This window comes from Narcine bancroftii, chromosome 12, assembly GCF_036971445.1.
Source record: "Narcine bancroftii isolate sNarBan1 chromosome 12, sNarBan1.hap1, whole genome shotgun sequence".
In the NCBI taxonomy this organism is placed as follows: domain Eukaryota; kingdom Metazoa; phylum Chordata; class Chondrichthyes; order Torpediniformes; family Narcinidae; genus Narcine; species Narcine bancroftii.
The window spans coordinates 64,332,340-64,354,830 of record NC_091480.1 but is presented as its reverse complement, the minus strand read 5'-3'; the positions used below and the strand labels follow the sequence as shown (position 1 = coordinate 64,354,830).

General features: G+C 39.1%; 1 protein-coding gene across 1 annotated transcript in view; it reads left to right on the top strand.

Moving 5' to 3' along the window:
- kmt2d (lysine (K)-specific methyltransferase 2D) overlaps window positions 1-22,491 on the top strand; it is a 211,852-nt gene that overhangs the window by 6,824 nt on the left and 182,537 nt on the right. The gene's annotated exons all lie outside the window — the stretch shown is intronic.

The following is a 22,491-nucleotide window of genomic DNA, read 5'->3' as shown; positions in this document are numbered from 1 at the left end:
GTTTCAGCGTGAGCTTTCCCTGGGAGCTCTGGTTTCTTCACCCATTCCAGAGACAGTCTGGATGTTGGGGTAATTTACATTTGCCAATTAACCTAAGTGCAGGTAGATGGCAAGAGATTCAGGGCATCTGAGAGAGAATAGATTGTGGAGTAATGTGATGGATGGGACGGCATTGCAAGCTTGCATTGGGTCTGGGTCAAATGGGAAAAATAAAATAAATATGAAACTCGTCCAGACCTTTGGCTTAGTTCCCACGTAAACTAATGTAGTTGTCAACTCTCAACTGCTTCCCATCATGTTCATCTTTTAATGGCCTGGTCACACTTTAATTTTTGAATCTTATTTCAGACTTGCAACCCTTTTAAGTAGCTCTTGAGCTCCTATAATCCTCCATCTACCAGCAACCTCCACTGCCCTCCATTTAGTAGCTGGGAAATAAATTGGAATATTTTCTAAATGAGGAGAAACTAAGGAAAATAAGTGGATATTACACTGAATTACACAAAGCTAGTTGACAGGTGAATAATAGGTTGGATTTCACCTGAAGTAATCTGCAATGCAAGGGAGAAGAGTATGGACTGGTGGGGACCCACGTCGGGCTGCTGGGAGAGCGGGGGAGTGGTATTACTGTGGGGAAGTCTTGTAGGACGTCCCAGCGCTGACAGCCCACGCAGGCTGCCCCTGGCCTGACGTCCCAGTCAGCTGGGAGGGGAGCTGTCAGGCGCTCGCCAGCTGACTGTCATCCCCTTGGCAACTGCTTTCAGACGGCTGCATTCATGTCCAGGGGGTGACCTCAGTGCTCCGGCGATTATCCCTCCCGGAGGAAGGTTACAAAGTTTGCTTAGCAGGCGCCTCCTGCGCTCTCAAGCGGCCTCCTGACAGCCGCATATTGGCATAATATGTGGCTTTACAATCAGGGATTTTGGCCACCTGAAAGTGCCTAATGACAATTTTCTTTAGATGATTGCAATTCTGTCTAGCGACTGGGCATGTTCTTTACATTAAAGACACTAAAGTTTAATCCTTTACATCATTTGATCACTTCCCATAGAATGGTAATTTGGATTGAAACTGAGGTAACAATTGAGGTCCCACAAGTAAAAACTGAAAAACTCCAGAGGTAAGGTAGCCTCTGCAGAGAGAGAAAAATGAGTTACTATTTCAGACATAAAACTGTTTCAGTCTCCACAGAAGCGACATGGCTTGAGCATTTCCACCATTTTGTGTTATTATTTTAGGTTTCCAATATCTGCAGTTTGTTTGCTTTTCTGTTGAGGTACCACAGCTGGCTGAAGTGAAAATCAACTGAGTATTTGAGTCTTGATGACTGTGCAGTTGTCTTGCTGGAAAGTGTGCAAATGTAGATATTTAGGTGAGAACATGATCATGCTCTATTGTAATAACTTTTGTAATTGAATAACCTGTGAACAGTTAGAATGTGAGTTTACTTTTAAAGTGTGCTATTCATTAGCTTTTTCAAGTTGCCAGTATTGATTTTAATTTTTAATTTCATTTAGGCATACAGCACAGTAATAAGGCCCTTTCGGCCCATGAACCCATGCTGCCCAATTAACCTACAACTTTACAACCCCCGGTACGTTTTTGAATGGTGGGAGGAAACTGAAGCCTCTGGGGAAAACCCACACAGACACAGGGAGAATGCACAAACTCTTTATAGTTTTGGCCAGGTACTTGCAATACAACAATTGAATGTGGGTTGGGAAGTGGGAGAAAAAAATAACCCAAAGTTTCTGCATACGGATGAAGTTAATGGGAAAAGAATTCTGGGATAGCTATGCTGCTTCTGTGATAATAAAGACTATCTTCTATTTTCATTTGTAATGCCTGAACAATAGTACCCCGGAAATAATTTAATACAGTAGGAATTCATTGCAGGTTGTGCACAGTTTTCTCAGAATCTAATAGTCCACGTTGGAAATAGCACACAACATTTCATTGCTGTGGAAATTACCCATTTTGCACCCTCACCCCCAACAAATTTCTCCCGATTTGAGAGGAAAGGAATAATGCTACTTATTAGAAAAAATATTGAGAACCATTGAATTAGGTTGGCAATTATTTCCATGCAGGGGAGACCATGAAGGCCCACTACAGTTTGTGCAATTTCCACACAGTATTTGTCAACAAGTCTTTTATTCTTGTCAAATGGATTTTGTGCAATGTATCGTTAAACTTTTTTAAGGATTTCTACTCTTGGGAGTCTGTGCCAGTTGATAGATATTGTTACAGTAAATACAATTAGAAAGATAGCTCCTGTCTGTGGTGTAGTGTTATTTTTGAAAACCCTTATGGTATTTGCAGAGAAGAATGCAGTAGTTGGCTTTGTTGATGAGTAATAATTATTAAGCAATGGTATGCCAAAAGGAATGAGCCTTCTGCTCTCTCCAAAACCGGTCTGAATGTATTTTCAAATTATTCTTTGTTTGTGTTGGTAAGCTGTTGGACTGCAGGAGATATTAGAACTGTCAGATTCTGAGCTTTCAACTTTCACCCGCATTCTTGCAGAGGTATTTGGAGATTATTCAGAAATGTGGACTTGGGGTCGGAGTTTCTCCCTTGTGACCACGTTCAAACCTAGTATTGTACACTGGCTGAGGTTTGTTAACTGCACTCTCAGAATGAGTTTGAGATCATCTTGTCTTTCTGAGTCAGATCAGCTGCTAGAAATGTATTTGCAGAGATTTTTTTTGTGCTGTTAGTATGCAGGCGTGGTGCTGCCTTCAAGTGAGGTGCAAGTATTTTTTAAAAAATCTCTAGTTTATAGAAGAAAGTGCAGCTGATTCATCTGTGGAAAAACTCAAACCTTATTTGGACTTTTTAAAAGTCCTATTTAATTCAAGGTCCATGTGAAAAGGTGGCCATTCAGAGGGATGCTCACAATTGAGGAAGTTGATTACATTTTAATTCTGTAACAACTTCCACCTTGCAAACCGAATGGAAGATTTCATTGGTTATAATTTTAAAGCTAGAATTTTATGTTTTGTATATGAATCTCTCGCATTATGTACTACTCTCCCATCTTTTTCATCAAATATTGTAACTTGAGTTCTGATGAAGTGTACGATCTAAATGTTAATTGTTTCTCATTTCACAGATGCTGCCTGACTTGTTGAGAGCATCTTGTATTTTTTGTTTTTATTTTCAGATTGCCAGCATCTATAGTATTTTGAATTTCAAATATTTGCTATAGGGAAAAAAAATAGTTCTTGTGCCTGCTGCACTATTCAATAAGATCATGTCTGTTCTCCCGCTTTCCTGCCGGATCACTAAATCCATTGATTCCCTTATTTCTCCCCCCAAAAAATGATTGATTGCTTTGAATATATTCTGCAACTAAGTATGAACAGTATTCTGATTAACTTGAAGTAAATCATGAAAATTTGCAGACATAGTGGTTGAAGTAAAAACACAAAATGCTGGAGAAACTCAGTTGGTCCTTTATGTAGCAAAGGTAAAAATACATGACTGATGTTCTGGGCTTGAGCCCTTCATCAAGGTATAGTTTTGCAGACTTCTTTAGGTCCACCAAGTTCCAAATGGTCTATTTAAAAATGAAATTATTCTGTTGCTCCTACCTCATACATACACTTGGGAACATATGAGGAGGACTAAACCATATATTGCCATATGAAGACAACTAAACTGTATATAGCCATAACTTGATTGAGTTTCTTGATCCTTAATATCCTTATCTAACATAAATCAATATATGTACTTATCTTTTGTTAATTTTTCAGTTAATCTGTCAACAAATTATGGGGGGGGGGGGAGGATTACTGCTGGAAAAACTCAGTGGGCCAGGGGAGGGGTCAGTGGATGATTGTTGGACTACAGAAGGCTGAAGGTTGATGGACTAATGAAAGGAGTTAGGAGACACTGGAAAAAGCAGACAAAGGGGTGGGGGGAGGATTGATCGAGGAAGAGGTAGGGGAAGGTAAAGTTTGGGTGTTTTGAAGGAAGGAGATTGATGGAACCATATAAGGGAGGGATGCCGGCTGAATGAGAACTGGGAGAGGGAAAATGGTGAGCCAAGTTCTGGATTGAGGATATGGGGAAATGAACTGGGAAACAGGCCTGGGGAGAGGGGTTGGAATGAAATGGGTATGTGTGAAAGACTGAGTGGATGAGAATGAGAAAGGAACCAAGGAGTTGTTTACAAGAAATTGGAGAATTCATCATTCATGCTTTTGCATTGTAGACCACCAAGGTGGAATATGAGGTGTGGAGCTACAAATTTCTGTTTGTCCTCATACTGGCAATGAAGGAGGCAGAGGACAGACAGGTTGGCGTGGGAATTTCTGCTTCCACCTATCATTATCTCTATACTCTATCCTAACTGACTGTCTATCCTTTACTCTTGGTCAACCTATCACCGACTGACCCCTTCCCCATCTTTAATATTGCCTGTCTTCCTTCTTTCTCAATCTTGAACCAGGGTTTAGACCTGAAACGTTAACTGTTCAATTCCTTCAATATCCGATTTCAGATTTATTGTCAGAGTACATACATAACATCATACAAATCTGAGATTCTTTTTCCTGCAGGCGAGGCAGAAGACCACTTATTGATAATGCAAAAAAATACTGTACACAGTGTACACATGTAAACAAATAAAGTAATGTTAAGAAACTGTGCAATACAGAGGGAATTTTTAAAAAAATCAATAAAGTGCAAGAGTCCTTAAATGAGGCCCTGATTGAGTTTGTCGTTGAGGAGTCTGATGATGGAGGGGGAGCAACTGTTCCTGAACCTGATGGTGCGAGTCTTGTGGCCCCGAGACCTCTTTCCTGATGGCAGCAGCGAGAACAGAGCATTTGCTGGGTGGTATCAGTCCTTGATGATCGCTGCTGCTCTCCGTCGGCAGTGTTCCCTGTAGTTGTTCTCAATGATGGGGAACGCTTTGCCTGTGATATCCTGGGCTGCGTCCACTAGCATGCTTTCCGCTCAGGGATGTAGGTGTCCCTATACCAAACCGTGATGCAGCCGGTCAGCACACTTTGCACTACACATCTGTAGAAGTTTCTTAGGGTGTCCGATGTCACGCCAAATCTCCACAAACTCCTGAGGAAGTAGAGGTGCTGACATGTTTTCTTCACGATGCCATTAGTGTGTTGGGTCCAGGAAAGATCTTCCAAGAAGATGACTCTCAAGAACTGCCTGACCAACTGAGTTTCTCGTGCAGGTTGTTTTTTGCTCAAAATTCCAGCATCTGCACTCTCTTGTCTGTTTTCTGGAGGAGTGTTCCAGATTTCCATTTCCCTTTGTGTGGAAAAAGTGCTGATTGGCTCCTGAAAAAACCCTTTTAACAAAAGCTATGCTCCCTTGCTTTGAACATCTTTAACTGTCCAGTGCTTTCTATGGATGGTGTCTGTTCCTCTGTCAATTTGTGTGTTCATCTTCAAGAAGATGTTGTCTTTCTCCATCCATCCTTTCAAAACTGGATCACTCCGTAATCTTCGCAACTTGAAGGAGTGCAAATTCATGCATTTGAAACCTATGAAACCTATCCTCATGAATTAACCCTTTTGCCCAATGCTTTTGGATAAATCTGCATTGAAAGACTTCAAGGCAAATGACAATGCCCAGAACTGTATGCAGTGCTCCAGCTGCCATTTTGCCAGAGCTTCAGGCAAACATCATAATTTCCACTCCTTTGTTTCCCTGTATTGATCATTTTTGGTGTTTTCTGTATGTAGGCCCCAAAATCTCTGCTTTCTATTTTCTATCAATTAGAAAATACTTTCTTAATTCCTCATGGTGATTTCTAAAACAAACATTTGCATACTAGTAAAAACGTAATGATGGAGAAACTCAGCACGTCACTGTGAAATGTATTTGTTGGTTATGTATCTTTATTTTTGCTATATAAAGTACACTTTTCCCTGCTGAGTTTTTCCAGCATTAGTTAAGGACTCTGAACACCATCTGGTAGAAAATGATTTTATTTACAAAAGACAAACTGGAAAATGGTAACGGGAATAATACACAAATGCACAGTTTATAGATGAATGTGGGAAAATCGCACCGGGAATAAAATACACACACAAACAAAATGAACTTGATACATACAACAATCAAGGTTAAAAAAAAAACAATACTATTCCCACCACCCCTTGACTCAGTGCAGTCTATGCTACTGCAGTGCAGTCACGGCTCTATGCTACTTAGGAACACCAACTAAAGCGCTCCCAACCCTTTAACAGTGCACATCTTGCCTACGATTTCTCCAGGGCCATTTCACAGTGCTTGGCCTGGAGTGAAGCAGGGTGGTTCCTCAAAGATGGCAAAGAGAAAGAACCCTTTATAGTGCTGGGGGTGGGGAGGTCCATCCCAGGTCATTTACAGGGAAGCTAATGGCTCGGTGCCAGCACAGACAAAACTACTACAACAGTCAATGGCCCAAGGCCAAGTACAGGCGGGCTGGAGGGTTCTGCCTAGATAATTTACAGGGTACAATGGCTCAGTGCCAGCAAGATTTAGTTAATTACAAAAGCCAATAGCCCAAGGGGAAGTATAAATGAATTTAAATTGGCCAACAGCAAGGTGTGCACTAAAGGGTGGGCTGGGGCCAAACCTTGATTGGCAGGTGATGTCTTCCGGCCAGGTAGTGGGCAATGCTGTACATGTCAACCACAGTCCTTCACAATACAGATACACAACCAATGTTTCGAGCTTGAGCCCTTCATCAAGGCCATAGCACATTTAAGGGAGGCAATGTATTCAAATTGTAATTTTTTTTGTAGTCGGTAGGAGCGAAGAATAGAAAATTAAGTTCTACTACTTTGCCCATATTCAGGAAATAAGGGGAGATGATTTGAAGTTGGGGCAAAGTGTCCATGTTCACTTGTGCAGATATTTAACTTTTCGAATGTTCAAGATACAAAGTTTAAATTTAAGGTAGCCAATTGACAAATCAGGTGTTCGAATGCGTTTGCATAGTGGTGGCTTTAAAAAAAAATTCTGCCTCCTGATTTGTGAAAATTCAATGCAGTATAAATGACAGTTTCTTGAACTAGCACATGGGTAATCTGGATATCCAGATTAGATTGTAGCAACCAGTCGTAAATACATTTATAAATTGAACTCGTGTCCTTGCAAGATTCACAAATAAATTGGGCAAGTGGTAATGCTGAATAATACTCAAACATCCTTTTGATTGCATTGAATACTATTTAAATTTAACAGACTAATCTAGGTCAGACTATCATATGGATGACCAGACATTCTTATGAACAAAGATCATTCTTAGTTGTTAGAAATGCTAACAAGAGTCTGGGATGGTAAAATTGGTTTATGTTAAAGGCCACCTAATTGCTTATCAATAATCTATCTACCTCTTCCTAAAAATATTCAAAGACTCTTCACCCTTTAAGAGAGAATTCTGTAGACTTATGACCCCTTATTTTTGAACCGTGATCTGTTCGTACAGGTGTGACATCTCCCACAAAGGGATGTGGCTACCTCTGATGTTCATTTCCCCATTAGAGAGCGGGGAGAACAAGACGTGGAATTGGGACAAGAGATGAAGACATGAGTGACGTTATCCCAGGTACTCCAAGAGCAAGATTTTATTACGTCTTGACGTCTCAAAACATTGGCTGATGTCCATTAGATTTCAATGCTAAAGTTTGGACATATTCACATTGATGCTTATCTGGAACAAAAGGGGAAAAAAATGAAGAAAAATAAACATGAGGATTAATTTCACAAATTAGTGGATGAACGTTCAAGTTGTCCCATGAGAGAGAAATGGTTCCTGAATCTGGCCCTTGTAGCACAGCAATTCAATCCTACTTGTCCTTGTATTTCTTCCATAATGGTGTGTTCTTTTTAATTCATTGAGCATAGTGACTTTGAGAAGGATATTAGCAGCATTGCTGCCTTATTGATGACATTTTGAAATGGAGCAAAGTTCAAACTTCAAATTTATTGTCTGAGTACAGACATAACATGACAAAAACCTGAGGTTCTTTTTCCTGTGGGCCAAGCAGAATTTATATTTATTGGTAACTGTAAACTGTAGTCAAGAAGAAGGATATGTATTCAAAAGAGAGAGATGTAAACAAACTGCAATACAGAAAAAATAAATATTATTTATAGTCATAAATAAAGTGCAAAAGTCAGACTCCTTAAATGAGTCCCTGATTGAGTTTGTTGTTGAGGAGACTGATGGTGGAGGGGTAGAAACTATTCCTGAAACTGGTGGTACAAGTCTTGTTGCCCCTATACCGTTTTCCTGATGGCAGCAGCGAGAACAGAGCGTGTGCTGGGCGGTGTGGGTCCTTAATGATTGCTGCTGCTGCTCTCCGACGGCAGCGTTCCCTGTATATGTTTTTGATGGTGGGTTGAGATTTTTTTTCCTTGATGTACTGGGTTGTGCCCATTACCTTTTACAGGGCTTTCTGTTCAGAGGTATTGGTGCTCCCATGCCAGACCATGATGCTGCCAGTCAGCACACTTTCCACTACACATTTGTAGAAGTTTGCCAAGGTTTCTGATGACGTACCAAACCTCCACAAACTCGTCAGAAGTAGAGGCATTGACATGCATTCTTCACAATGACATTAGTGCAGTGGTTCTCAACCTTTTTCTTTCCACTCACATACCACGTTAAGTATTCCCTATGCCATAGGTTCTCTGTGATTAGTAATGGATTGCTTAAGGTGGTGTGTGGGTGAAAGAAAAATTTTGAAAACCATTGTTTTAATTGCCCCTAATTGATTCATTATGTGCATAGTTTCATAGCTCAAAAGGAAAATATTTCAGTAACAATTGGGTCTGGAGCAATGGTTCTCAACCTTCTCTTCCCACTCACATATTACCTTAAGCAATCCCTTACCATAGAGCACTGATGGCATTGGGATTACTTAAAGAGGGATGTGAGTGGAAAGAAAAAGATTGACAATCACTGCATTAGTGTGTTGGGTCCAGGAAAGATCCTCTGAGATTGTTATTTATTTTTTCTGTATTTGCAGTCAGTTTGTTTGAATTTCTTTGTTTACATTTCTCTCTGAATCTTTTTTTGAGCACTGTTTACACCACTAATGAGTAGAAAATCTTCCTGGCCTTCAGGAAAAAGAATCTCAGGGTTGTATGTAATGTCATATATGTACCTCTCATAATAAATCTGAACTTTAGCTTGATCACTTTGTTTCTGTAACCCTTCCAGCCAAAATTCCAAAAAATAGAACATAGGACAATGTCGAATAGCTCTGCAGTGACGTTTTCATAAATTTCTGTAATACTAACATTAAACTAATTGTCGGTGAAACAAATAGGCTTTGAGATTCCCAATTTTAATGTTCAGATGCACTTTAATTAAAGTTGCCCATCAAATCTTTGAGGTGGAACTGTTGAAACCAAATTGAAAAATATGTTGTCAGCAAAGGTTCCTGTAAGATCAAAAGTTGAGAAGATGCATATTATTGCTCGCCAAATTGTGGAGATGGTGAACTGTATGTTTAGTATTGTTTATTAGGTTGGGCAACAGATGTGTCCTGAAGGAAAGTGCATTTATTCATGTTACAGAAGGCTTCACAATTTGGTTTACTTCCTTCTATGTCTACCACCCAGGTCACTACCTTGGCTAAGGCGTAAGTATTCCTTGGGGTAGCCTTCAAATTTCAGTGTGAACCTAGATAATCAATGTTGCTGAGTTGCTGCTGGGAGCATGATAGTGAAACCAAATCCTGTATGCCACTCATTCAAGAGGCTCTAATTGGATAGGGAGTCTTGAATGAAGTCTGAAGGAATTTTTTCAACTTAACAACTTTCTCTTCTCTTTTCCTGAAGGTATTGTTTTCTAACTTGAGATACGATTTCACAGGTTTCAGTTCATAGAATAATGGAGCGAACAACAGAAAATGAACCTAACACACTGGTTAAAAACCCCGGAACATGCTTTAATTCAATGTAATAAAAATGGAAATTTTCTTTTCTTTTAGTCATTTAAGTTATTGGCCCAAAAGTCAAAAGACCAAACTTGAAATGTAATCTCTAAAATATTGGCAATCCTGGTATCTTGTAGAATAAAACCAGAATTTAAATTGATAATTGCTATTAACAAATGGTCTTGCATTGACCTTCAAGATGAGCTTTGGCATGTGCTCTAGTGAGCAAAGTTTCTCCTGTACTTAAGTTGACATTTCCACACATGGATCAGGGACCACTGATGACAATTGGGAACACAAATACTACCCCACATTCTGAGCCAAAGAAACGCGCTAAAATCTGAAATCTATTAACAAAGGGGGATTGATTCTGTCAGTTTTTTAATGTTGATTGCTTAGGTACTCTTGACCTAAAATTGATGAGCCATCAAGCTTAGCCAGAGCTGCTATTTTTCTTTTTTTCCAATATCCTTGCAGATTTTGAATGCTGAGCATTGCCTCCAAGTGAATATTCCCTTGTGCAAGTGAAACTGTTGCGCCAATGAAATTAGACCACAGCCAATCTTCATCTTAATTTTATATCCATGTATATGCTTACCTAATAAAAAAAGTGTCCATTTTGAAATGTGCATTTGCCACCTGTCTCAGCAGCATTTTGGGGAGACCATACTAGATTCTCCAACCCTTTGTGTAAAGAAATGCTTCTTAATATCATCACTGATGTGGCACAGCTCCCCTTGTTCTGAATTTTCCACGAGAAGGTATTGTTTTTTTCTTCTCCAACACTTCTTTCATGATTGTAAACACTTCAGCAAGAATATGATGTGGTTGTGAGCCTTGAGCAGTAGCATGAACTAAGTTAAGTTAATTGATGTGGAAGTTACAGATGAGAATTTGGTGGGGTAGCGGGAGGAGAGAAAGGCAGGATGGAATAAAATTGCAGAGAATTAGGAAGTGATCTGGTAGTTGAAATTGCCAGAGAGAATTATGGTATACAGCAAAAGAATCAGACATATCTGAAGCTAATCTCTCTATGCACATGGGCATGAATGATGAGTGGACACTCGGTTTTTAAAGAGCAACCAAGAGGATTTGCTGAAGGTCAACAATGGGAGGAAATGAATTGTGGGAGGAAGGGCAAGAGTGAGGATAGATCTGAAGGCAAGGCTATGATTTGAATGCTTTGAGGGAAGTGAACTATTATAGGTTGGTGATAATAGTTGATTAAAATGTGTCTGGAGAGAGTTCCATGGAAAACAGGTGCCGACAGAATTTTGTTAATCAATTGTGAAGGTGAGCATTGTTTTGGTCATGAAGATTTCAGTTCATCCCAGGAAATTGATCTGTGCAGAGGCACATAAAACTTGTGAATTATTGGACTTCCTGCTTTAGTGTATACAGCGCTTTCCATAATGTTTGGGACAAAGACACCTTTTTTCCTTTATTTGCCCGTGTGCGCCACAGTTTTAAATTTGTAATCAAAGAATTCATATGTGATTAAAGTTAACATTCCAGATTTTACACCACAGTAACAGGCCATTATGGCCCATGAGCTCGTGCTGCCCAATTATTTACATCCCCGGTATGTTTATTAGACATAGTCCCCTCGTTTCAGGACACCATAATAATTGGGACATAGCAATGGGATGTATATCGTCATGTTCAGTACTTGGTTGCATATCCCTTGCGTGCAATGACTGCTTGAAGTCTGTGATTCATAGACATGACCAGATGTAAAGTATCTTCTTTGGTGATGCTCTGCCAGGCCTCTACTGCAGCCATCTTCAGCTCCTGCTTGTTTCGGGGGCCTGTCCCCTGAGGTTTTCTCTTCAGCATATGGGTGACGTGCTCAGTTGGATTTAGATCAGTGACTAAATATTTTTATGACTTGGCCATTCAAGAATTTTCCAGTTTTTAGCTCGGAAAAAATCTTGTTGTTTTAGCAGTCTGTTTTGGATTCATGTCTTACTGCAGGATGAAGCACCATCCAATGAGATTGGAGGCATTTGCTCAAACATGAGCAGATAAGATGTTTCGATACACCTCAGAATTCATGTTACTGCTGCCATCAGCAGTTACATTATCAATTAAGATAAGTGCACCAAGTACGTGTGGCAGCCAGACGTGCCCAGGTCATGTGGTAGACATCAAATATTGAACAAAAGCATCTTGGAGCTGCATTTTGAGGATTAAGCACAATTAGGTGGCAATAGATTATTCAATCTATTCAACTTCATTCCCAGTCACTGAAGAGTGCGGAGGAGCAGAGATCTGGGAATACAGATAGATTGTTCTCTGAATGTGGCGTCACAGGTGGACAGGGTTGTAAAGAAAGCTTTTGGCATTTTAGCCTTTATAAATCAAAGTATTGAGTTTAGGAGTTGGGATGTTATGTTGAGCTTGTTTAAGACATTGGTGATGCAAAATTTGGAATATTATGGCACTTCTGGTCACCTAACTACAGATGAGGATATCAATAAGATTGAAAGAGTGCAGAGAAGATTTACTAGGATGTTGCTGGGTCTTCAGGAGTTGAGTTACTAGGAAAGATTAAACGGGTTAAGGCTTTATTCCTTGGAGCGAAGAAGAATAAGGGGAGATTTGATAAGAGATTTACAAGATTATGAGAGGTATAGACAGAGTGGATGCGAGTAGGCTTTTTCCACTTAGATTATGGGAGATAAATATGAAAGGACATGGCTTTAGGGTGAAAGGGGAAAGGTTTAGGGGGAACATTAGGGGAAAGTTCTTCACTCAGAGAGTGGTGGGAGTGTGGAGTGAGCTCCCATCTGATGTGAATGTGGGCACGATCTTTAGTTTTAAGAATAAATTGGATAGATACATGGATGGGAGAGGTCTGGAGGGTTATAGAATGGGAGCAGGTCAATGGGACCAGCGGAATCATGGTTTGCATGGACTAGAAGGGCCAAATGGCCTGTTTTCTGTGTTGTACCATCCTATGGTTCTAACTGCTAGAGTGGCAGATCTCAAGTCTCCTGAACTTTAGCATTGGGCTTCTGTATGTGAGGCAATCTTGCTGGAAAACATTAAAATATTTTTATTTTCAGTATTTTGTTAGATAATTGAATTGTTTGTCATGTGTACTAAGATACCATGTAACTGGATGGGTGGGGGAGGAATGTCCTTTAATGTATTGGCAGATGTCCTGAGACAGCAGGAGGTAGAGACTAAGCCCTGTGGTTTTCTGGATGACCAGAAAATAAACGGGCATTGGAAAGAGCAGTAAATTTATCCATAGATTCAGAGTATGTATTTTAGAAATTGCAATTGGGCTGCACAGTTGGTGTAGTGGTTAGTGCAACGCCTTTAAGCAACAGCAATTGGGACCCGGGTTCAAATCCACACTTATCTGTAAGGAGTTTGTACGTTCTCCCCGTGTCTGTGTGGGTTTTCCCCAGGGGGTCCGGTTTACTCCTACCCTTCAAAAATGTACTGGGGGTTGTAGGGAGTAAATTGGGCAGCACAGACTCATGGGCAGAAATGGCCTGTTACTGTACTGCATGTCTAAATTTCAATTTAAATTCAAATAAAACAATGATTGCTGGCATTATTCCAGTTTCTGAACTGGCCTATTTTTATGGCCACAGCAGATCTAGGCTTGGGAATACCTGACCAAGTGAAAATCACTTTGCTGGCAGTTGGAGGAATTTTCCTACAAAACCAATGATGAAGAAAAGAAGCAACAAAGAACATCATTTAATACCACATTAGATCTTGGTTTGAAGTGCAGCATTTAGAAAACCCCACGTGTTCATGAGATTTTATAATGCGGGTTTGACAAAATGCAAAATTTTCTCATTTTCAATTCTCTATATGCCTTCCTTATAATTAACCTGCCAAGCAGAGGTGATAATTGAGGCTTCTACTGCCCCCCTCAATGGAAAACCTTTCTGGATTAACTTTGTTTTTGATATCTGGAAAATGAGGATAATGTCAAGAACTGTTTGCAGTTGCATAATGCCTAATGCCTTAATATAGAAGGTATATGAAACTGTTTCACAGAGTGCAATTGGCCAAAAGTCAGAACTGAACCAAAGAGAAACATTTGGACAGATTATCAAAAGCTTGCTCAGAAAGGCATATTTTAAGGAGGGTTTTCAAAAGGTCTGAGCGAGATGAAGAGGGAGGGAGGGAGGATCAAAGGAGGGAATTCAAGCTTGCTGTCCAGATGGCTGAAGACTAGTGTGGGAAATGCAAGAGGTCAGAAGATGTAGGATGTGCACAGGAGATTAGAGTTCTCTGCTGTTGTCAGACAGGAGGAGTTTAAAGAAATGTAAAGCCACAAGACCATGGAAGAATTTGAACAGAAGGATGAGAATTTTATCATTGTTGCTGGTCTGGAAGTTGATGTACATTGGTAAGTGCTGTGTGATAACAGAATAACTTGGTCGTAACAAGGAATGCAGTCTGCAGAGGTTTGGATAAACTACAATTTATGGAAAGTGGATCATGGGAATAAGTAGGAGAGGATTGAAAGAGTGGAGTCTGGAGGTAACAAAATTAGTTAACAAGCCAGAGGCACAGAAGAATAATCTGATTAAATGGGAAATTCCTTCTTAAAATCAGGAGGCAGTAGCTGCAATGTGGCATTTGTGTGGACAGGGAGGTTTTGAAATTAAGAACAACAGGCTGGTAAATTGATCCCAAGCAAACATTTAATTTTAACCTGAGTGGGGGGAAAAAAACTGGTGGGGATATCACTTGTTGTACCCCTTTATATACACTCATTTTTGTGGCAGGTAAGACGTAGGGAAAAAAATACATTTAATTAAAGGTGCAGTGATAGTTCGATGTTAATTGAGCAGTTTGCAGTTCGTATTTTTTTTGCTCCAGATTCCAGCATTCTTCAGTTTAACGTCTCCAATTTGTTAACATTATCGTAAGTATGTTTTGAGATGTATATAATTGCTGCCAAACTCTACGTTTTCATTTGACTTTGGAAATGAACACATTTTTGTTTGCAAATGCGATTTGAGGTTGAGTTTCCAATTTGAGCCACCGTTTCTAACCCATTCTTTTGTTTGGCCAGTACGAAATGCTTTGTGTAGCCAGGAGTTTAGTTCATTGACGTGTTCCACGGTTTCGTTTAATTTTGAAGTACATACATTTTTGGGCTTTTGTGCCACTTCTCAAATATTGTTTGAACAGCCCGAGGAATAGATTTTCGTCGGATATGTTTAAATAATTTTTGGGATCCGACTTGGGAACTGAGAACCGTCTCGGTTTTACTACGAAACGGATAGGTCGGATTTTCTGTCGGAACTCGGCATTTGATTGCAATGATCCGTTGTTGTTTGTATTTGCAGATTTCGCGACTCAATTGGATATATAAGATGCCTTTCAGACATGCCCTCTATTCTTTGCTAACGTTTAAAAACAATCATCGCTGTTGTTTTGTTCAAAATTTTACTAAACCGGAACGGCGTTTGGGAGCCACTGTTTCTAACCGGAACGGAAGTGATGGCGTTTCCGTTGCTCCACTGGATGTTTTTGGTCCTCTTTACATTTTCTCGTATTCTGTTTTTTTATCTCTCTGTAGGTTTAGGTCAAGTCGGGGCTTTCTTTTAATTTTTATCTTTACTCTCGAGTTTTGTTGAATGTTTTTGATTACTTCGTGACAGGAAAAGGTGAAGCCGAAGCCGAAGAGAGTGAGGAGTGGCCGGGGCCCGAGCCCGAGCTGAAGCCTCTTGCCCGAGGCCAATGTCGATCTAAAGCTTTCTGTGCAAGAATGGGATCAACCACGCAGTGGAGTATTTCCACCAGGATTTATGGAGTGTGGGGGGTATAGGAATAGGGCAAGCAATAAGGTAAATAGTTTTTCGTCGGTTTCGTTTAAACTGATGTGACGGTTTGCCATTTGTAAAATGTTGCAAAATATAGATTTAAAATTAAGAACATAACTTGAATCAGGATCAAATTAATAACGTTAAATGTTCATATTTCATAAGTATGGAAATAACATGCCTGAAGAAGAAAACATTGCATTAGAAATGGAGTTTAGTTTATATTGGACTTCAAAGCCAAATAAGGACAGGTCAGTTACTCGGTTTGAGCTTTTGTTACTGCTGTTTGAATTATGAACTGTTCTGAATTGATTATACTTGTGCATTCAAAGTTAGTTTTACATGGAAGATTTTTGCATGGAAATCCAGGAGTTTTATTATGTGAGTGGTCTCATATTTTTTCCTTCGGTGGCAAAAGCTGTATTGTATGTTTGAGGACTTTTTTTTTATGTGGAAGCAATTCAGTTTTGCACACAGTGCAGTGTGTGTTTTCTAGCACGAGTGGCATTTTATCTCAGCTGTGAGATAAAACATTTGATAATATTTTGAGGATCATCTTGATGCTGATATTCAGCATTTAACATTAAAGCTCTTGAAAATACTTCAAAAATCTTGTGTTTCTTTTCTTCAACCCCCCCCCCCAAATAATGAGTAAACTATTTTTGTGTTCCATAGGCAAAAAGCAGTTCTTCGTTTAGTTTTGCAAAGCCCAGTAATACTTAATTGGCCTTTGTTTTTGTAACCTGATTCAAAAGAATGACCCTCTCATTGTTTTTATTGTGGTGTTTGGATTTAAGAATCATAAGGTGATCAGATGTTCCACAGTGCTTTCACTTGCTATTTTATAGATTTTCAATTATTTTTGAAATTGTACTAACTAGATAATTGTGTACAAATCTCCACAAGTTTGGAAGTCCAGTTTGGTATATTACTCAATATGTGATTTTGCTGTGATTGCCATGACAATTATTTTATACTTTTGCTATTGGATGGCATTGTAGTTTGAGGCAATTTCTTTCTGGATATTAATTTTAAACTCTAAAATTACATGACTTCCTTTTACTTGCAGTGCCATGTAAATTTAATATTTTTTATCAAATGCAAAACTTTTGAAAACCCAAAGTGCACAGGCAGTGTCCATTTTGCCTTTTTCAGAAACTGGAATGTGCAGAATGATAGAAGTTGACATTTGCGTCAACATGCTGTAGTTTCATGTTTTTTTTAAAGCTATTTTAATTGAAGCAAAATGGGCTTTTTAAAAAAAATATATAAACATACGCACAAGGGCAAAAAAAAACCAAATGATCCCTTCCACCCACCACCTGCAACCCTGGTATGGTAGAAATTTCTCTTATGTTCACAATTGGAAAAATAGCAAAAATAAAATTCAATCAAGTGTGATTAATTTAAGGTGCTTATTACTATATTAAGCAGATAGTAGGAGCATGGGAAGACAGGTATCAGTACTAATTCAGCAGCTGAGGAGGTGTAATGATGGTAATAAGGCCAAAAAAGAGCCCCATAGTTTTTCATATGTTGCTGATTTCCTCCTCACACTAAACTGGATCTTTTCAGGTGTTCCTGTGAAGGAGGAAATTCAAATTTCCATTTTGTAGGGTACACTTTTTCCCAACTGTGGCCGCAAGCAATATGAAGTATTTTTTCTGGTGATTTAGGTTAAGATCTTATAGATCTCTCAAAATCCAGACCCTAGGGTCAAATGAAATTTTGGTTTTTATAATATCTGAAGTTATTCTAACAATGTATTTCCAAAAGTCTTCCAGATGCGAGCAATTCCAAAGCATATGAAATAAATATCCGTCACATCTCTTACAATTTGCAGGGGTTATGGTATATATTGTGCAGTCTATATGGAGTGTAGTCGGACCTATGAAAGATATTAAACTGTATTTGTCTGTTTTGTGGAGATTAATACAGTTTGATACATTTGAAGGATATTACACCAATCAGCATCATCGTAATTGCATTCAAGATCTGATTCCCATTTATTTTTAATATTACTTTTAGTATAAATTTGCAAGCTACTATTTTAAATAATATAAATAGACGATGTAAGACCCTTTGTAGTGTACAGGGCTTCACTAAGCAAACAGGGATTCTGTTGGAATTTGAGGATAGTCTGTGCAACTCAGTGGTTCTCAACCTTTTTCTTTCCACTCACATAAGTAATCCTTATGCCATAGGTGCTGTGATTAGTAAGGGATTGCTGAAGGTGGTATGTGAGAGGGAAGGGAAGGTTGAAAATCACTACTTTAGACCCAATTACTACTGAAATATTTTGCTTGAGAAAAATTGTCTTTGACCCATTTCCTTTGGAGTTCTGAATCCGTGCACATATCGAGTCAATGAGGTATATCCGTGCACATATCGAGTCAATGAGGTACGATTAAAACAGTGGTTTTCAAACTTTTTCTTCCCACCCACACACCACCTTAAGCAATCCCTTTCTAATCACAGAGCACCTATGGCATAGGGAATACTTAGTGGTAAGTGGGAAGAAAAAGTTTGAGAACCACAACTGTTACAGACCCAATGTCTAATCTGAAAATATTTCATTAAATTATGATTTGGTAGATTGAATTTACCAGACGATTGTTGAAAATTTTTGGCTATATAAATCTTCAACTTTTTAAAATACCACTATTAACCCAATTTTTAAAAATTGCATCTGCAATCAGATGGGGGATATTGGGGTTATTCCACAGAGGAATTTTCTGACATAATGAAGTATTTACACCAATAACTGTGTGAGCTTGCCATACTGCAAAAGAATTTAGAATTATAGGGTTCTTAGTAATATTTAAGAGTGCTTTCTTAGGTGTTTTTTTTAAAAGGAAGAACTTTTAAGGGAACATTCTTTAATTGATGTTGTTCAGTTGGAAACCTCATTGTGCTCAGAGTGCAACCAACACCATATTGGACAGAATTGAGTAGTTTCATGTTTATTATTCAGTTTGAGTGCCTCACATGCAGCAGACTCTGCTAAGCCTATATTAAGAAATGAAGTGCTGTTTGTTTGAACCTTAATTTAGGAAGAGCAAAGAATTGAAATTTACATTCAAATTGATTTTGTGTATGCCCATGTCTTTTACAATAAATGGTGCATGCAAAAAAAAATGGAAAAGAAATAATTAACTTAGTTCTTTTGGACCACTCCTGCAATAATTGTTCTTGAATGGTTAAACATTGACCTGTTGAAATTGTTGTTATATGATTTGCCATGCCTCTAAAACCTCAGTTTTAGTAAACTATTAATGCCATTGAAGAGATCTAAACAAATGTTATGCGCTATACAAGTCTACTTTGAATAGTTCTGTGGCATATTCTTTCTCCTTTCTCTCTATAAATTAATCAAGGGTATTGATTTGATATAACCTATATCACTCAGTAATGCCATGCTCCACATTTTTACATTTTCTTGCGCAAAGATTTTTATTGTACAAGTGATTGTCTCATTGAATATCTCCAGCTTTGGCTCTTCCACCAACGGAACTACCTGATCTATGGCTGCCTATTCATGTTGTGTCTTGTTTCAGTGGAAGACAGTTATAAACTTGGCAAGACCAGCATCTATTGACCTTAAGAAGGTGGCAGTGAGGCCTATTGAAGCACGGAAGGCATGTGCACAGCATTGATGGGCAGATGTTTCAGAGTTTAGATTCAACGGCAATGAGGGAATGACATTTATAATTCATTCTTGTTTGAGTTGGTGGGGTTCTCCCTCATTCACATGTCTCTTACCACGAATCGTCCCCTCAGTACCTACCCATGTGAGCCCAAGGTATGGCACACTTGCACCCACACCTCCTTCACCACCATTCTGAGCCACAAACACTCCTTCCAAGTGAAGCGACAACGCTTGTGAATCTGCAGGGATCATTTATTGCATCCGGTGCTCCCAATGTGGCTTCTACATTGAGACTGGATGCAGACTGGCAGATAATTTGTTAACTTTGCTCTGTCTGTTGCAAGGGCCTTCCAGTGACCAACCATTTCAATCTCATGTGCCATTGCCACATCGACATGTCTGTCCATGGCCTCGTGCTCTGCCAAATGAGGCCACCTACAGATTGGGGCAACAACTTTTTTCCCGTCTGCTCATTCTCCAACCAGACGAATCTAACGTCGACTTTCTGTTAACCCCTCTCCCCCAAGTCTCTCTTTCCCTATTCCTCTATCTCCTTTCTTCCATCTCTCTGCCTCCTTCCCTTTCTCCTGTCAGAGAGCTACCTTCTCTCCCTTTCACCTCAGCATTTTTTTCTTCTATCCTCCCATCTGTATCCACCTTTGATCTCTTGTCTGTTAGCCTGTACTCTTCTCCCTGCCCTTCCTCCCTACCTCAGCCTTTTTATTCGGGCGCCTGCCTATTTTTGCTTCTACCCAACGAAGGGCTCAGGCTCAAAATGTTTGTTTCTCCAGCACATTTGTTTATTGTATGTTTTGAATGGTCATGCTTATTTGTATTAGTTTCAGAGAAAGATGAATTTTTTTTTTCACCAGTTCTACTTGTTGCTGCGCTATCTAGCAATTGATGTACCTTTTTATTTTACTAAAACCAACCTTTTTTCCTGTAGTATAACAAGACACTTTCATAAGTTTATTTTAAAGCAGGTTGTGAATTATAATGTTGTTTAAGCAACTTGCAAGTGGGAGAAATTTTCCTCGGTTCTGTTTGCATTTTAAATATGATTCTCCATATGGTCAAGATGTTTGTGAATTTGATGACTTGAGTTGGATAATTTCATTTTAGTAATGAAGCTGAACTTGGTTTCAGTGTTCTTCACTGTGTAGCTATCGACATTTATGTTAATCAGATTTATTCTGATGGAAGAGGTCAATTTATTCACTGAACCGATATTCTGCTTTCTGAGCCTTGTGTATAACTTGGACTTTTTTCTTTATTTATAATCTTGACATTTGAGGCAATGTGACATGTACAAGCAGCTTGTTTCAGCAGATTTGTTTTGAGATTCTTCATCCCGTTAAGTAATCTTGATAAGATGACTGTCTCTATCACTCCTGGAAACATTTGGGCAATCCAGCGATGTGAAAAATACAGCAAGGTGGGGGAGAATGAAAGCCTGTGGGAACTGGTTGGTCCAATTTTGAATTGGGAGAAATGACAATAATTTTGGTGAAAGTGTAGCAATGGACCATTGAACAGGATAGATTGCATGAATGATTTGAAAGATGTCAAGATTTTATACTAATAATTTTCTTGTTTTTAATCTTATTTTGTACAGTTGGTACTAGATTTTTATTTAATTTAATTTGAAGTCCAATAATGTGACAAAAAAAAATTAGTTGTCTTTAACCCAGTTTTTCTACCTTGTAGCTCCATGTTGAATCCTTCCAATTGGCTTTTTAGCCTTGCTGTGATCCTGAAACTGCACTTAGACCTGGTTAGCAACACAAAAGTAAACTCTCCACCCCTATTCCTTGTCCTGTGTGCAGTTTTTGATGTGGTTGAACACAACCTTCTATGAGAGAAGAAGGATGAACAGTGACTTAATAGAGGTCGACAAGATTATGAGAGGTCGAAAGCACCTTTTTCCCAGGACAGGAGTAGCAAACACCAGAGCACATCTGTACAAAGTGAAGGGAGGAAAATTTAGTGAAGACATCAGGGAATGGTGGTGAAGGCTGGACAATAGGGACATTTAAAGGACTCTTAGACAGGGATGCAAGAAAAATAAAGGTTTATGAATTAGGGAGGATTTAGTGTTTTTGGAAGTATATATAGGTTGGAACAATATCGTTGGCTGAAGTTCCTTTACTGTGCTGTAATGTTCTATGTTCCATAACACCTGTCCACCATTGCCCAGCTGAGTGGATCTCCAGTTGCTTGGTTCCATTCTTAACTATCTGATTACAGTCAGTGAATTGTTTGCAATAGTTTTTCCCCACAGTGTTATCTCCAGTGTTTTCTGATTTATCCTTGGCTTCTGTTATTTGTCCCTTAACTGTTGCGCCTCATTGACTTTGCCCTAAAGCAAAAAAATCCAAAAGAATCAAAGGGGAGTTGATGGGCACGTGTGTGAGAGGGTAAATTGCAAGGGTACTGGGAGAGAAGGAATGATGCTGGATTACTGCCATGGATTTGATGAGCCAAATAGTGGCCACCTGTGCCCCGACAAGATTGCATCACTTGCATTTTGGCATCATCGAGCTCTCAATTGTCAGACTACTTGTCCAGCATGCAACACAAGATGAGCAGAAATTTCATCCCGTCAAACTTTGGAAAGACCAAGTCATTGTCTTCGGCCCCCACCACACACCCTACCTGCCTCTATTTCCGTTCCCTCTCTGGTCGACGGCAAGTTACAAAGAAAGCCTCTTACTAACATGTATGCAGTTGATGGGCTTCTCTCTTTTTCTGAAATTCATTGCTCCTCATTTACTTGGAGTTGTAGCTTATTTGTTAAATGTTGCATCTCCGAACATGACACTGACCAAGCCAATAATAATAATCATCATGTCCTTTTAATTTTGTGTCACTAAATGGATATGCAAAATAAAATGGAAAATAACCCATAATCTAATTATGGGTTGCATGAAGCTGAAGGGGCTGAATGGTGTCTCCTGTTTTTGTGTGCTCATTGCTGAATTTATACAAAATAAATTAAAAAAGCCAAAATTTTAATGGACGAAGTTAATGTGTGATATTTGACAGCTTCCCGTTTTGTTATAAAATTACTTGATGTTGGTTAAGAATTGATTAGGAAAGCCAAATATGGCATTGAGACAGTGAATCT